The sequence below is a fragment of the Ranitomeya variabilis genome, chromosome 1, assembly GCF_051348905.1.
Source record: "Ranitomeya variabilis isolate aRanVar5 chromosome 1, aRanVar5.hap1, whole genome shotgun sequence".
In the NCBI taxonomy this organism is placed as follows: Eukaryota; Metazoa; Chordata; class Amphibia; order Anura; family Dendrobatidae; genus Ranitomeya; species Ranitomeya variabilis.
Window position 1 is genome coordinate 106,392,285 of NC_135232.1, and position 18,370 is coordinate 106,410,654.

Sequence of the window (18,370 nt, forward strand, 5' to 3'; positions counted from 1 at the left end):
CTGGTTAAGTTGAAGGGCTATGGTCAGGAGGATAATCCTGGGTTGTTGCCTCCGATGTCCATGCTGCCGATTTAGTTCGTGCCTTTCATTTGGCTCGTCCTGATCAGCCTGGGGGCCCTGGTGAGGGTTCGGTGACCCCTCCTCAAGGGGGGGGGGGTACTGTTGTGAATTCCGTTCTCGGACTCCCTCCTGTGGTCATGAATGGTACTTTGGTTAGTTCTGCTCTTGGACTCCCTCTGGTGGCTTCGAGCGGAACTGCTGGTCACTGAGGTTGGCTTTATCAGCTGCCCTCGTTTATTGCTATGCTTGTCTCCCTATTTAACTCCACTCAGATCGTTACTTCATGCCAGCTGTCAATGTCTTAGTATTGGTTCAGATCTCTCTTGGACTTCTCTGAGGACCTGTCTACTCCAGCAGAAGCTAAGTCTTTGCTAGTTCATTTGTTGTTACTGCTTCCTGAATATATTTCTTAGTACTGCTATATTCTAGTCCAGCTTGCTATCATGATATTCCCTTGCTAGCTGGAAGCTCTGGGGGTGCAGAGTGGCACCTCCACACCGTGAGTCGGTGTGGGGAGTCTTTTTGCTTACTCTGCGTGGCTTTTTGTAGTTTTTGTGCTGACCGCATAGTTCCCTTTTCTTTCCTCTGTCTATTTAGTTAAGTCTGGCCTCCTTTGCTAAAACCTGTTTCATTCCTGTGTTTGTGACCTTCCTCTTAACTCACAGTCAATATATGTGGAGGGCTGCCTTTACCTTTGGGGAATTTCTCTGAGGCAAGGTAAGGCTTCTATTTCTATCTTTAGGGGTAGTTAGCTCTTAGGCTGTGAAGAGGCGTCTAGGGAGAGTTAAGTACGCTCCATGGCTATTTCTAGTGTGTGTATGATAGGAGTAGGGTTTGCGGTCAGCAGAGTTCCCACTTCCCCAGAGCTAGTCCCGATTTTGAGTTTACTCATCAGGTCATTCCGGGTGCTCCTAACCACCAGGTCCATAACAGGGAGCTCCTGCAACCCTCAACCTATTGTCTCCTTCCCCACCATCCTGTATAATGTAAGCCTGCAAGGTGTTAAATATGCTTATTCTGCACATTCATTTAAATCAAGACTTAACCAGGTGCGTTATTCTTAAAAGAAAAATGTTGTCATATTCACATAAAAAGTATAGTGGTTTATTGATTGTCCATAGAAAAATCACTTTGCAGCAAAAACATAAAACAGATGAAAATAGTTACGAACGGATTGTCCATGTGTAGAGATCAGCATTAGTTACCCCTCTTTCCCAAGTCCTGAATGGAAGCCATCGGTCTGTGTGTCTGAAGTTTGAAGGTCATCATGGCTGCAGCTACCAGCTGTTGCTTCCTCGTCAGACATCCATGGAGAGAACGAGGATGAAGATGGGAGGTGACAGTCCCACGTGACAAAAGCCCCCACACCCTCCTAAGAGACGCTTATATATCTTCTCTACGGATCACGTGTTACCCTGTATATGGAGTGGACTTATGCTCTGAGCTCCTATATTCATAAATAGCTTTTGTAACGTCAGCATGAAGCGATATGCTCTGTACTGCATCAAAACCAAGAATAAGTCAATTAATTAATATTTAACACAAGGGCAGGGTCCTTGCCACTCTGTATCAGTCTGTAATTGTTAGTTTGCTTACTGTGATATCTGTAATTTGTATGTAACACCTCCTCATGTACAGCACCATGGAATCAATGGTGCTATATAAATAAATAATACTAATAATAATGTTAGGCTTCAGGCTCATTAGTCCCCTGAAGTAAGGGGTAATGTGTGCCTATGAGGAGGGGTTTTAGTAATTTCATCTGAATGGAGATGTTCTTGTTTGGTGCACTAGGTGGCGGATTTCCTCTAACCACGGGTTTCATATGTAAACCATTTTGGTCCAAAGTTTTTGTCGCTGTATATTTGTGGGATAGTTTCCTGTTGATATAGTGGAGGAGATCCATGTTTTTGTGTGTTTGTACTCCGTCCCCTTTACAGATATAACACTGGGTCATCCCCAGTGTCTCATCTCTATTTTTAATTTCATTAGTGTCCATTATTCTGACATCAGAGTTTAATAGACAGAGTGCACACAATCACGGTGGACCAGTTAGACAAATAATTTTATTGAGTTATTATTGAAAGATATGCTTTACTTTTTTCATTTCACCTCAGTCAGTGATTTTACAATACCAATATACTGCAGGATGCAGATAGAGGTACTATATATAGTGGAGGCAGCAAAAGTGCAAAATGCTGATGAACATCCACTGTATTCACATGTGGAGATTGTGCCGTAATTGATCCTCTTTTTTCCTAAAGTTAAATGTTTTTCCGAGAGCTAAAAGCATTATTTATTTGGATGCTGTATATACTATTTACTAGGAGTCATATGCAATATGTATGACACTATCTAGATGCTGCATGAACTATACAGTGGGGGAAATAAGTATTTGATCCCTTGCTGATTTTGTAAGTTTGCCCACTGACAAAGACACGAACAGTCTATAATTTTAAGGGTAGGTTAATTTTAACATTGAGAGATAGAATATCAAAGATAAAATCCAGAAAATCACATTGTATAAATTATTAAAATGTATTTGCATTTTGCAGTAAGAAATAAGTATTTGATCTCGCTGGCCAAACAAGACTTAATACTTGGTGGCATAACCCTTGTTGGCAAGCACAGCAGTCAGAAGTTTTTTGTAGTTGATGAGGAGGTTTGCGCACATGTCAGGAGGAATTTTAGTCCACTCCTCTTTGCAGATCATCTCTAAATCATTAAGATTTTGAGGCTGTCGCTTGTCAACTTGGAGCTTCAACTCCCTCCATAAGTTTTCTATGGGATTAAGGTCTGGAGACTGGCTAGGCCACTCCATGACCTTAATGTGCTTCTTTTTGAGCCACTCCTTTCTTGCCTTGGCTGTATGTTTTGAGTCATTGTATTGCTGGAAGACCCAGCCACGACCCATTTTTAATGTCCTGGCGGAGGGAAGGAGGTTGTCACTCTGGATTTTATGGTACATGGCTCCATTCATTCTCCCATTGATGCGGTAAAGTAGTCCTGTGTCCTTGGCAGAGAAACACCCCCAAAACATAATGTTTCCACCTCCATGCTTGACAGTGGGGTTGGTGTTCTTTGGTTCATAGGCAGCATTTCTCTTTTTCCAAACACGGCGAGTTGAGTTAAAGCCAGAGACCTCAATTTTTGTGTTATCTGACCACAGCACCTTCTCCCAATCACTCAGAGAATCATCCAGGTGTTCATTGGCATCCAGTGTTCATTGGCAAACTTCAGATGGGCCTGCACATGTGCCTTCTTGATCAGGGGGACCTTGAGGGCACTGCCTTTACGGCGTAATGTGTTATCAATGGTTTTTTTGATGACTGTGGTCCCAGCTGCCTTGAGATTTTTAACAAGTTCCCCTCGTATAGTTTTGTAGATCTCTCACCTTCCTCATGATCAAGGATACCCCATGAGGTGAGATTTTGCATTGTGCACCAGATCGATGTCGATTGACAGTAATTTTGTATTTCTTTCATTTTCTTACTATTGCACCAACAGTTGTCACCTTCTCACCCAGCGTCTTATTTATGGTTTTGTAGCCCATTCCAGCTTTGTGCAGGTCTATGATCTTGTCCCTGACATCCTTAGAAAGCTCTTTGGTCTTACCCATGTTGTAGAGGTTAGAGTCTGACTGATTAATTGAGTCTGTGGACAGGAGTCTTTTATAAAGGTGACTATGTAAGACAGTTGTCTTTAATGCAGGTAACGAGTTGATTAGCAGCATCTATCTGGTCTGTAGGAGCAAGAACCCTTATTGGTTGGTAGGGGATCAAAATCTTATTTCTCACTGCAAAATGCAAATAAATGTATATAATTTATACAATGTGATTTTCTGGATTTTATTTTTTTATATTCTATCTCTCAAGGTTAAAATTAACCTACCCTTAAAATTATAGACTGTTCATGTCTTTGTCAGTGGGCAAATTTACAAAATCAGCAAAGAATCAAATACTTATTTCCCCCACCTTATTCGGACTTACATATAGAAATAGCCGAAACGAAGAGATCCAGAAAAAATAAAATTGTACAATGCTTTTTTTAATGAATAATTTAAAAAAAGTTTACAACAATGTGGTATATTACAAAAGCGCCCTATCCAAAGGTGGGACGATGAATGACTATATTCAGTTTTAAAAATCCATATCAAGATCAAGTATATTAAGTAAGTATTACAGTCTGCTCTATCCGCCTCAATGCAGGCTACCTCAGTATGCACAAATACATTGAATATACAGTATATACATGAGCAGAAGCAAAGACCAGATGAATAGCTACCTTGCAGCGAATACAGCGTCCCACCCAGGGTCGGACTGGCCTGGCGGGGTAGCGGGTAAATGCCTGGTGGGCCCCGGGGTCGCGGGGGGGCCCTTTAAAAATGCGGGCCCTTTAAAAGCGCATCTGAATTTTTTGTAGTGTCGCGGGCACGTACCATCTGAACACGGGGACGCTGGCTGGCTCCCTCACTGTCGCCACACACAGGATAAGGACCTTGACGGACATTCTGTGTGGGCGGTGACAAGCACCTCTCTCTGCTTTCCCGCTCTGTTGGTGATGGTGACTAATCAAGTGGTGACGCTGCGCTCTGCTCTTCCGTCTCCAGCCTCCCGGCTCCCGCTGTGTGCTGCTGTGGTGAGTAGTAGTCGGTGACTGACTAACTTCACCCTGCTCTCCTGGGCCCCTGCTCCAACTGTCCTGCCGCCGTGTGAGTGACTCTGTGAATGAGTCTGACACACAGAAGAACTGTCTAGGCACTCTCTCTCCTCTCCAGGCTCCTTCTGTCCTGCCTAGGCTGCCTTGTAGACTGTAGCGACGGCTGTTTGGTGAGCTGCTGATCCTGACACCCTCCCTGAAAGTGCCGACTGCATCTCTCTTTCTAACCCTGCAGTGCTGCTTCTAAAGTGCAATACATTTTTTCAGGGTGAGTGCAGCCTCCATCCCATCCCCCATGATCCCATCCCCCATAATAACTTCCCATCCCCCATGATAAATTCATTATATGGGGCAAATATCTGTATGGAGCATCTTATGGGGCCATGTGCAGCATTATATGGGGCAAATATCTGTATGGGGCCATGTGCAGCATTATATGGGGCAAATTTCTGTATGGGGCCATGTGCAGTATTTTATGGGGCAAATATCTCTATGGATCATCTTATGGGGCCATAATCTGCATTTGTGGAGCATTATATGGGGCAAATGTGTCTATGGAGCATCTTATGGGGTCATAATCAAATTTGTGCAGCATTATATGGGGCATATTTTAATATGGAGCATCTTATGGGGCCCATCATAAACTGTTTGGAGCATTATATGGGGCCCTGATTCAATATGGATATTCAAAAACACTTAACCTACTGATGTCTCAATTAATTTTACTTTTATTGGTATCTATTTTTATTTTTGAAATTTACCAGTAGCTGCTGCATTTTCCACCCTAGGCTTATACTCGAGTCAATAAGTTTTCCCAGTTTTTTTGTGGCAAAATTAGGGGGTCGGCTTATACTCGGGTCGGCTTATACTCGAGTATATACGGTATGTTTTACACCACTACATATTGACTCTTATAGGGTATTTCCCAAGACAATTGTAAAAGACCTTATATGGGTGGATCATTTTATTAAAGTTTTTCACTTGAAAATGCTAGATAAATTTTGCTTCACTTTGAATATTGTTTACGTTGGCTTACGGACTTGGTAATTTACCTAGGACAAGGGATTTCTATGTGTGACAAAAACTACTACTGATTTTAAATAGCAGATTCTGTTAACTACAATCAATAAATTGCTTAACAAGAAACACTTTCATATAGTACAGTGCACAATACCGTTCTCTTTTGCACACTGTACAGCTTGCTAAAAGGCTCACGTTTTAGTGAGAGAGGCAAAAAAATGAAAAGTAATAAAACCGTTTATGGTAGCCATAGGGTGGGCCCCTAGAGTAAATTCCCCTGGTGGGCCCTAGGCACCCCAGTCCGACCCTGGTCCCACCTCACCTCTTCGTTTCGGCTATTTCTATATGTAAGTCCGAATAAGGTGATTATGTATTGTGAAGTGCCAGTTTTATGGTTCGGACATTGGTGAAACTATTATTTCCCCCACTGTATATCCAGATTGTACATGACCCTATACAACCGAACTCTGCATGTGGATAATGTATACACTATTTACAGGCTAGCTTCAGTATTTATACAGGCCCCATATGATACAATGTACATGGATGCTGTATGTATATAGATGATGATATACACTTTCTAATACATTTCTTTAAGAACCATTTATCTGCACACTGAATAAACTATTGATCTGGGTAGCTGCATTATTTATATTTATGACATGCATTATTCTTTTGGGCAATGTGTTTTCTTTTGTATTTCCCAAGCTGAAAACCTATTTACCGCCAAGGAAGAATGGGCAAGAATTTCAGTCTCTCGATGTACAAAACTGATAGAGACATACCCCAAGCGACGTGCAGCTGTAATCGCAGCAAAAGGTGGCGCAACAAAGTATTAAGTTAAAGGGGCCGAATAATATTGCACGCCCACTTTTCAGTTTTTGAATTTCCACAAAAAATATAAAATAACCAATAAATTTAGTTCAACTTCACAATTGTGTTCCACTTGTTGTTGATTCTTCACCCAAAATTTACATTTGGTATCTTTATGTTTGAAGCATAATATGTGGGAAAATGTTGAAAAGTACAAGGGGGCCGAATACTTTCGCAAGGCACTGTATATATATTTATATTTATTTTACAGCCTAGGTATGATAAAATAATGATACTGATGTCTGTATGGGTATTATATGGTACACATTAGTATTTGATTATGTAGAGAAATGCAATGTGTGATAGATCACATTAATTGCCTTAAATGATATATTTTCTCATTACTTACCAACCAAATCACAGGCTAAAATGAAAAGAAAACGATATATAAGCCTATTTTTGCACAGATTTTATCACTTTAACCAATAATATGTAGGATTAAGCATATTCTTCCCTAACACCTGTAAGATTGTTAAAACTGATCATTATTCATAATTAAATTATTAAAACAGATTAAATCAATTATGTGACATGATCCAAAATGTGGTTTGTCGTACAGTCATGCTTAGTGATGCTTCACGAGTGCTGGCCTTTGGGGTGAGAGATCCATGAGATCTCACAGCAAGGATGTCTTGTCTAAGGGTATGTTTCCACGTTCAGGTTTGCTTCAGGCTTTGGTCAGGATTTTATGCAGGTAAAATCCTGACCAAAACTGCACCTGAGGTCACTGGCAGTTCACCTGCGGTGTTCCTGCGTGTTTTGCTCATTGTAGCAACATGCTGCATTTAGAAAAAACGCACCACGCATGCGTTTTTTAACGCATAGTGGAGTATGGATTTCATGAAATCCCCTCCACTATGCTGTAACATCTGGACGCTCCGTTTTTGACGCTGCGGAAAAATGCAGCGTCAAAAACGCAGCGTTTCCTGAACATGGAAACATACCCTTAGGGCTTCTGCACACGACCTTAATAATGGGACCAATTCGGTCCTAGGAAAAAAATCGCAGCATGCACAAGTTGCCTCCAATAATCAGATGGCACTCGGCCATTCATGTCTTTGGTTCCATGGAAAACATCGGACTGCACTCGGATGACATCCAAATGTTGTCCGAATTTCATGGACACACTGCATGGAAAAGATGGAGAAACTTTTTTATTCTTCACATCCGAGAAAATCATATCACACCATGATTAAACTCAGAGTCTGATCAGAGTGTGATTAGCATAATTGGACTGATTTTTTTGGATGAGAGAAAATTGGGCATTTGACCATAGCTTCTGACTATTATTGCTGACCCTGTCAAATTGGAAATCTGTAGCTTTCTCACTCAATCCCAAATTGTTTTGAAAGAAACGAAAAGGCAGCTGGACTGGATTCATCCACACAACTTCGCTTATTATGTATTACTGGGCAAACTTCATTTTGTAATTGTTTGGCCTATTTAGGCACTGTGGTATTTTTACACTGTAGTATTTGGGTGCTATAGCAGCTGTGGTTGTCTGTAGAAGGTATTGAGATCCAAACTAAGGCATACTGATTGATGAAACAAATTCAAATTTCTTATTTTTTGGGTTACAAACACTACCCCAATTCCAAAATAGTAAAGATGCTGTGTAAAATGTGAAGAAAATAAGACTGAAGTGGCTTCGAAATCTATAGCCATATTTTATTCACAAGAGAACATATAGCACAGATCAGTAGTTGAACATTTTTCTCTTTCATTTTAAAGGGAATATGTCACCCCTGGACGCTTTAAAGCTATTACTATGGGCATACAGGTAATAGGATGGTTAAAATAGAGAAATAGAGTTTTAATGTTTTATGTTAATGATTTCGTCCAGGCTTTGGGGCGTTCGGAGCCAGGAAGAAATCTCTATCTCCTGACTTCATTATAATAGTACCCCCCTTCGCCTGCGCAGAAGCAGGATGAAGACACTGCCCACAGAAGGGAGGATAAGGTACCCAGAACAGCATGAATGCAGGGCACAGGTGCGGGATTATGGCGTGTGACGTGCATGGGAGGGGAGTGGTATTATAATTATTGCTCATCTCTAACTGCAGGACAGTGCTGCTAAGAGCAGTAACTGAGAGAGGATGTGTGATCAGTACTTTGAGTGTGGGCTGAGTTGCAAAGTAGTGGCAACAGAAACTGTGCCAGATGGAAGGAGGTGCTGCTGAAGAGATTGCCTGCAGGCTGTCGCAAGTAGTGTGTCATAATTGTCAGCACACCGCAAAAACAGAATGTTCCTCTGTTCAGGTGAGCCTTTTGCATTTTGTGAGAATGATAAACCTATTAATCTTATTGTCTCATGCTAGGTTCTGTAATCATGAAACTTGATGTCTTCCTGAAAGTAAAGTTCTAGCATTTTACCTCTGCTTCATTCCGCTATCCCTGATTGTGGTACTGAGAGCCGCTATTTCCTTCATTGTATGTAAATGGACACATCGCCATATGCATCACCTGTGTACCCCTTACACTATGAGACATGATTAATGTGAATGTTGAGGGTCTCACCTATGGGACCCTCAGCAATCATTAGATTGGAAGTTCCCAACACTAGTTTCTTCTCACTGCAGTCAGGATCAAATGGTTGCATATGTGCACTGCCGTGCTATTCATTGTCTATGACAAATCACTGTCTATAATAAAGCACTTATGTCACATGATACCTTTCCATTCTTACTGCAGCAGCAAGGAGATACGGGGGTTTGACACCTCCATTTTAGTGATAGTGATGGTCACAGCACCCACCTATGGACAGATGATAAATATCTTTTCTGGAAAAAACCCTTTATACACAACTTGATCAATGCATTATAAAGCACATTATTCAGCATGCCAGAAATATCAAATAGCATACCTAGATTCATCTCCATAGCCATAACTGTAAGAAAAAATAGACAAAGGATATACCGTACTTGTTAGATCACTGGAAAAAAAAGTTTTTTCTTCCCTTTATAAATAATGACTAGTGATGAGCAAATATACTCGTTACTCGAGATTTCTCGAGCATGCTCGGTTGTCCTCCGAGTATTTTTTACTGCTCGGAGATTTCGTTTTTCTTGCCGCAGCTGCATGATTTACATCTGTTAGCCAGCATAAGTACATGTGGGGGTTGCCTGGTTGCTAGGGAATCCCCACATGTAATCAAGCTGGCTAACAGATGTAAATCATTCAGCTGTGGCAAGAAAAACTAAATCTCCGAGCAGTAAAAAATACTCGGAGGACAACCGAGCATGCTCGAGAAATCTCAAGTAACGAGTATATTCACTCCTCACTAATAATGACAAGTAAATGCAGAATAATGACAGAAACAATGAATTAACCAGATGGAATAGGAAACAACACTATAAGGCCGGGTTCAGAGGGCCGTTGTAAAAATACTAGCCAGTCATATCCACAAATTCTGTATCTGACTGGCTCCATGTACAGCTCTACACCGTGGATGAGCACAGGAGCCGCTTGCTATTGACATGACCTAGTCTGATATGTAAATTGTGTCATAACCCAGCATGTTGTGAATTTGACATAGTCCCATGTGAACTATCAAAGCTAACATTGGGTCCCCATTCTGTCCATTTTTTTGCACATGCGCATCATATAGTACAAAAATACGTTAATCTTCACGTAACCTATTATGTTAGGCAACAATGTGATGTTTTACTCATAATCACTATGCAAATTGCCTCTTCAAAGAGAAAGAGGACTTGAACACTATAACGCCACCTGTTGAAAGCAGCGATCCTATAAGTTAAGGCTCTGGACTGTGGTCTAAAGGGCATCGTTTCTCATTGTGGAGAGTGACATACCAGCTCTGGCTTGTCACAGTAGGGAGGATTATTCACCGTGCAATGCTCCTCTGAGAAATCTAATATGCAAATTGCCTTTTCAGAGAGAGATCTGATTTGGCTAGGTGAGAAGCTCTGGACTTGACTTATACTCACTGAAATTCATTTCATCTGTAAAGAAAGAAAATACAAAAGATTATTGTGAATCTATTCAACTAAAAGAATATTTTTAGTTCAGATTTTTTATGGATGAGCTTTGGGGGAACTTTTTTTTTACTGATTCATATTTATTGAACAATAAATGCATAAAATGATATTAGTCTAAGGGCGCAGTCAAATAACCGTTTAAATTGGACCGAGATCGGACCGTAATGTTCAGACTGATCATGGCTCTCCCAAACCGAGTGTGACGGCTTCATATATTTCTGTACAGCTGTCATGCTCTGGTTGGGAGAGTCTGATCTCTGTCCAATTTATATGGCCGTCTGACTGCGCAATCATTTTTGGTTCAAATTATGTTTTGAAAAACATACAGTGGCATACATCGCCCAAAGGACCCCTTTTATTCTGTATGTCTTTGCATGGAATATCATTGTCTATGATGCTACTCAATACAGCAGAACAATATGCCAGAGTATACTGGCCCAAAGAATATTACATTACCCTCAGTCACAAATTTACTTCTGTTTCTATATAATAACAAACCTGGTAATTTATTAAATGAATGATGAGATCCTGCCCTTGTGTGTATGCATCGAGTAAAGTGTATTGTGACAACGACTGCTCATATAGAGAGGTGAGGGCCCACTCCTGCACAAGGCCCTACAGGCAGATTCACCTGTTCCCCCATGGGCCAGTCCAAGCCGGCACTCAGCACTACTAGATGGGTAAACATGCGTTCTGGAAATAATCAAATTAGAAAGAATTTCCATACTTACTAATGTATGCAGCTGAAAAAAAAAAAAAAGTAAATAATTAACAATCCCCAAATAGCTAATGTCACATTTACATTACTCAGAGGTAACTTTAATTTACTTGTCCTATGAATAAAACATTACATTTGAACATGTAATTATCTATTAATTCCAGCACACTTTTCACAATATTGTTACTCTCTGTTTATATATGCATTCAAAGCCTGTCGCCTTTTCTGGTATTTTTGGGGTTGCAGTTTGCAAATTATTCTTGTATCCATTTTAATGCATCCAGTGTAGCTGTCGTGGATGTATTATAAAGGAAGCAATGATATTGCTGCAAATAGAGCCTTTAACCCCTTAACAACCAATGACGGATATAGATCGTCACCATCACCCATCTACGGATAGCTGCTTAGATAATGCTCAGAACATGGTCTAAGATGCTGGTGCATTGCAATGCATTATACCTGTGATCAAAGTGAAAAAAGTAAACAGTCCCACAGAGGGACTAAGTAAAAAAGTTAACAAAAAAAAATTACAAAATAATAAAACTAATATTACACTAATAAATACACATTTTTATGTAACAAAAAAAAGTACAGATATTTGGTATCTCCGCGTCCAGAACAAAAAAAACATGGCAAACTATGGTTTTTCATTATACCGCTGGAATAAAGTGGAATAAAATGCGATAAAAAAGACAAATGTAAATATAAATGGTATCTATGAAAACTTCATCTTGTCCCGCAAGAAACAAGCCACCATACAGCTCTAAAAGGGGAAAATTAAAAAGTTATCTCTCTCAGAATACAGCGATGCAAAAATAATTATTTTTTCTCTAAAAGTTTTTATTGTATTGTGTAAAAATGACATCGATGTGGTGTCACTGTTATCGTACTGACCTGACGAATAAAGCTGCATTCCCAAAATTTGGAATACATCAAAAAATATCATGTGCCTGAAAATAGTACCAATAAAAACATCAACTCATCCCACAAGAAACAAGCCCTTGCATGACTTGGTCAGCAGATATATGGAAAAATTATAGCTCTCAAAATATGACGATGAAAAAATTGTTCTTTCAGTGTTTGACTGCAGCCAAGCATAAAAAAAAAAATTAAAAATCTGGTATCGCTGTAATGGCACCGACCCGAAGAATAAAGTTGTCTAATCAGGTATACCGCACAAGGAACAGCATAAAAAATAAATGTAACCAATTTTTCGCCTACTGATGATTTTTTTCATTTTGTCTCACAAACATCACAGTAAGGCTCGATACACATTTATCCTGCGCTCTGCGCTGAGCATTTACATCGGGGTTTCCCTGTAAATCTCTGAAAGATGTGATTCAGATGGAATGCTTGGCAGAAGAGTTCCTATAATGAGGCAGATGGAGGCATTGTAGATGCTGTCTGGCCTATGATCCAGTGGTGTCCGTCTTTTTAGACGTACATAACCCAGCAGTCGACCACAGTTTTGTGCACCTCTGAAAAGAAGGACTATGCTGAACAGAGGCCAGGCGTAGTCCAGAGTCCTGCTGCCTCATTATAGTGAATGGATCCCTCGGTGGTTTCATTTGAATCACATCATTCAGAGATTTAGATGGAAACCCCAATGTAAGTGCTCAGTGTGGAGTGCAAGATAAACGTGATTCCAAATGTTATGCAAAATGTTCCTAATAGAAGCTTCAACTCAATCCACAAAAAAAGGCGCCACTCAGGTCCTTTATCTGTAAATGGAAATGTAGGAGGGCTTCCATGTTACTGGTAGTGCAAAGTCTCTGGAAAAATGCTCTAGTTCCTCGCTCCCCAAAAGAAATTCAGCAAATTCTGCGCTCCCAAATGCAAATGCTCTTCTCTCCTCCATTATTGCTTTTAACTGTATCGGCATTGATTATGCCGATACAGTTGAATATGGGGTGGGGAGAGGGGCCCTAGGCAGCTGCCTAGTCTGAATGCCCCTAACACCAGCTCTAGGCCTCTGGTAAATAGCTGAAGTTAAAGAGGAAGTTCTCACTTCAGCACAAAAATTACCATAATCATACCTCCAAATTAAAAAAAAAAAAGAATTAATTTACCAGACGTTTTGGAATGGCCCAGCCAGAGCCCAGATCTGAATATAATTGAATGGTGTAATTTTTCGGTATTTTCTGTCATATAGGCCCCCAAAATTACTTCAAATGTGAGGTGGTCCCTAAAAAAAGTTTTGTATATTTTGTTGGAAAAATGAGAAATTGTTGATCAACTTTTAACCCTTATAACTTCCTAACAAAAAAAATATGTTTCAAAATTGTTCTGGTGTAAAGTAGACATGGGAAATGTTATTTATTAACTATTTTGGGTGACATAACTCTCTGGTTTAAGGGTATACAAATTCAAAGTTTGAAAATTGTGAAATTTTCACCAAATTTTTTATATTTTCACAAATAAACTCAAGTTACTGTATATTGAGAAAATTTTACCACTATCATGAAGTACAGAGTTATCACCATTTTAAATATGAGGCCCGGTCATTATCCTATAAAATGGCTCTGTCTTCAAGGGGTTAATATACGTATGTTGCTACATAGAAATCCTAATTATAATTACCGTATATACTCGAGTATAAGCCGAGATTTTCAGCCCACTTTTTTGGGCTGAAAGTCCCCCTCTTGGCTTATACTCGAGTCATACCCAGGGGTTGGCAGGAGAGGGGGAGCGGCAGCTGTCTAATAATACTCACCTGCTCCTGGCGCGGTCCCTGCACGTCCCTGCTTCCCAACTCTGCAGTTTCTTCCTGTAGTGAGCGGTCACATGGTACCGCTCATTACTGTAATGAATATGCGGCTCCACCTCCCACAGGAAGAAAATGCGGTGCAGGGGAACAGACGTGCAGCGACGGTGCCAGGAGCAGGTAAGTATGACGGGGGGCAGTGCGCGATATTCACCGGCTCCTCGTTCCACCGTCAGCGCCGCTGTGTCTTCCGCAGTGACGCTCAGGTCAGAGGGCGCGGTGACGTGATTAGTGCGCACCGCCCTCTTCCTGAGCGTCGGTGCAGAGGATGGGAAGACACAGCGGTGGAACGGGGAGCAGGTGACTATAGCAAGTGCCGGAGGCCTGAGAGGTGAGTATGTCATTTTTTTATTTTTTTAATCGCAGCAACAACATATGGGGCAAATATCTGTATCGAGCATCTTATGGTGCCATGTGCAGCATGATATGGTGGCAAATATCTGTATGGGGCATCTTATGTGGCCATGCGCAGCATGATATGGGGGCAAATATCTGTATGGGGCATTTTTTGTGGCCATGTGCAGCATGATATGGGGGCATATATCTGTATGGGGCATCTTATGTGGCCATGTGCAACATGATATGGGGGCATATATCTGTATGGGGCATCTTATGTGGCCATGTGCAGCATGATATGGGGGCAAATATCTGTATGGGGCATCTTATGTGGCCATGTGCAGCATGATATGGGGGCAAATATCTGTATGGGGCATCTGTATGGGGCCATGTGCAGCATGATATGGGGCAAATATCTGTATGGGGCATCTGTATGGGGCCATGTGCAGCATTATATGGGGGCAAATATCTGTATAGGGAATCTGCATGGGGCCATGTGCAGCATTATATGGGGGCAAATATCTGTATGGAGCATCTTATGGGGCCATAATCCACATTTGTGCAGCATTATATGGGGCATATTTTCATATGGAGCATCTTATGGGGCCCATCATAAACTGTATGGAGCATTATATGGGGCTTCTGATTCAATATGGATATTCAAAAACACTTAACCTACTGATGTCTCAATTAATTTTACTTTTATTGGTATCTATTTTTATTTTTGAAATTTACCAGTAGCTGCTGCATTTTCCACCCTAGGCTTATACTCGAGTCATTAAGTTTTCCCAGTTTTTTGTGGCAAAATTAGGGGGGTCGGCTTATACTCGAGTATATACGGTACCTTCCAATGTACAGCAGTGCTTTAAAGTTTGTTTGTGCCATGATACACTTCCACAAACTTGTTGTGAAGATCAGACTTTGATAGATCACTGTTCTTTAAATAAAACAGGTTGCCCACTCACACCTGACTGAAATCCCATTGATTGAAAACAACAGACCCCATTATCAGGCTAATTTTAAAGGTTCACATACTTTTACCACTCACAGATATGTGATATTGAATAATTTTTAAAAAATCACTTGTGTGAAAATCTGATCAAGTGGTAGGTTACATTTATTCAGCAATATAGAAAATTCTGAAGACTTCACAAACTTTCAAGCACCGGTATACGTATTTCATCAGAGAAGAATAGGACAGCATGTTGGGGTCTCTCCAATAGATTGTGGACATAATTGCAGTATGTATGCTGTATGCATTGTCCTGATGAAAGTCTCATAAGGGCAACCCATGCCCACATAGCCTAGTTGGACATATTGGGTCTTACTTGGTACCATCCTTTAGGTGCCAAAATGGACAACCATTATAGAAGTGCCACTTGTCTGGTGAATTTTATGCACCCATTCATTACTTGAACATCCATTAATTTCATTGACCAGAATGTAATACTAATGTAATGCTGCAGAGAAAATGTGAGATTGGCCAACTGCCCCCAGATATAACTGCTGATTGCTGGTGTAATAAAGGACAGATAATAGAAGTCAAACCCTAAGGCCACTTTATTTTATTTTTTTAGTCTTATAACTGTGTATAAAAAATATTACATGGTGCTGTGAACAATTTGTATAGAGATGGTGGATCTTTCAGCTTCTCATTCTTGATGTAAACTAACAGTACCCATACACCCCACAAGGACAATAGCACACTGAGATCTCTATGCTGTGAGATCCACAGGATAAGCGACCAGTGTTTGATCAGGGGCTGCACTGTACCTTCAGGATCCCTGCTGTTTAGCAGATGAAAGGGTTCAAAAGGTTCCAGTTGAATAGGACTAAGGGTACTGTCACACAGTGCAATTTTGATCGCTATGACGGCACGATTCGTGACGTCGCAGCGTCGTATGATTATCGCTCCAGCGTCGTAGACTGCGGTCACACGTTGCAATCACGGCGCTGGAGCGATGCCGAAGTCCCCGGGTAACCAGGGTAAACATCGGGTTACTAAGCGCAGGGCCGAGCTTAGTAACCCGATGTTTACCGTGGTTACCAGCGTAAAAGTAAAAAAAAACAAACCGTACATGCTCACCATCTGATGTCCGTCAGGTCCCTTGCCGTCCGCTTCCTGCTCTGACTGAGATCCGGCCGTACAGTGAGAGCAGAACACAGCAGTGACGTCACCGCTGTGATCTGCTCTCACTTTCCGGCCGGCAGACAGTCAGAGCAGGAAGCGGACGGCAAGGGACCTGACGGACATCAGATGGTGAGCATGTACGGTTTGTTTTTTTTTACTTTTACGCTGGTAACCATGGTAAACATCGGGTTACTAAGCGCGGCCCTGCGCTTAGTTACCCGATGTTTACCCTGGTTACCAGCGAACGCATCGCTGGATCGCTGTCACACACAACGATCCAGCGATGACAGCGGGAGATCCAGCGACGAAAGAAAGTTCCAAACGATCTGCTACGACGTACGATTCTCAGCAGGGTCCCTGATCGCTGCTGCGTGTCAGACACTGCGAGATCGTAACGATATCGCTAGAACGTCACGAATCGTACCGTCGTAGCGATCAAAATTGCACTGTGTGACAGTACCCTAAGCTGCAGTACTCTTTCAGATGAGTGTTCTGTTTGTACAAAGGGGATGAGATTTGAGAGCAGTGGTGTCTTTATTCTGAGAATCAGGGGGGGTTGTTGGAACACTAATGTCCTATAGATAGGTCATGAAAATAAAAATTCACACAAAAAATGCTCCAGGAAGACAAACCTCTTCTAAAAATAAGCAAGCGCTGATCCTGAGCGGGATCTGTTGCTGAGGTCCTGGTGCCCATGTATGGATGGCCTATGGAGATTGGAGATCAGTTGCTGGCTGTAGCTTGATACATGTGCTACGGTTGTGTTATGCCGTCTGTATTTGAGGAACTATCCTAAGGACTGTTGCTGGCTGGAGCTTGATACATGTGCTGCAGTAGTGGTATCTGTCATCTGGAGGAGCTTGGACTGTGACTACAGACTATACTGGTGGGAGATACAAAAGCTGTGAGCCAACCAAAAGTTGGGTGACAGTATCACCTGGTATAGGGGCAGTGGAACTACTGGCCCTGGGTTGGGATCTTGTTGACTGGAGGCAATGTATTTTGTACATCTACCCTAAGTTATTGTATGACCATAGACATAAGCAATAAAAAATAGTTGCAATGTTAACCTGCCTAGGTGATTATTACAACCCACATCGTCAGATCTTCACAAAATGCAACCTTAAAGGGAATCTTGTCAGCAGATTTTTCCCATATAACCTATGGTCACCACCTTTCTGCCCTAGGTTACAGGATATAAGTCCTCAAGCCACCCTACAAGACAAAAAAAGACATTTTATTATATACAACTATGGGGCGGTCCGGTCTGATTGGCGTCTCTGGTTTTGATCTGGCACATGAGCACTTCAGTACTTTGCAGAGAGAACTACACCTGCACAGGAGCGCCATAGAAAAACACTGTGTGGAGGACAGCAGCGCAAGAAGAGAGGAGGTGCCAGATCAAGACCAGAGACGCCTATCGTACCAGACGTTTTGCAGGGCAGCTTGGCGAGTTATAGACACCATTCCAGAATGCTGTAACACAGGGCTGAAAGGTGGTGAGCTTAGGTTCTATGGGAAAAATTTGGTGACAGGTTCACTTTAAAGTGTTTTTATTGTTCAAAAGTAGTAAAACATAAAACAAAATATACATTGAATTTGCTATCAGCTGAGCCACAACAGAATAAAGTTGATGTTATGTAAACCGCAGTGTAAAAATTGTTTTTTTATTCATCCTAACTTCCGAAAATGGAATAATAAAGTGATCAAAATTTCTTATATATATATATATATAAAATAGATATAAAAATAAATTTGAGATAATTTCATAGAGATTGAGCAATAATTTACAGGTGCCAAAAAGGTGCCAT

General features: G+C 41.2%; 1 long non-coding RNA gene across 1 annotated transcript in view; it reads left to right on the plus strand.

Annotated features, from left to right (window-relative positions):
* Positions 1-18,370, plus strand: part of LOC143793754 (uncharacterized) — a 40,320-nt gene that overhangs the window by 16,731 nt on the left and 5,219 nt on the right. The window contains exons 2-3 of the long non-coding RNA XR_013220239.1: positions 8,456-8,572; positions 8,676-8,871. This is a non-coding gene — a long non-coding RNA (uncharacterized LOC143793754). The remainder of the gene's footprint in view (positions 1-8,455; positions 8,573-8,675; positions 8,872-18,370) is intronic.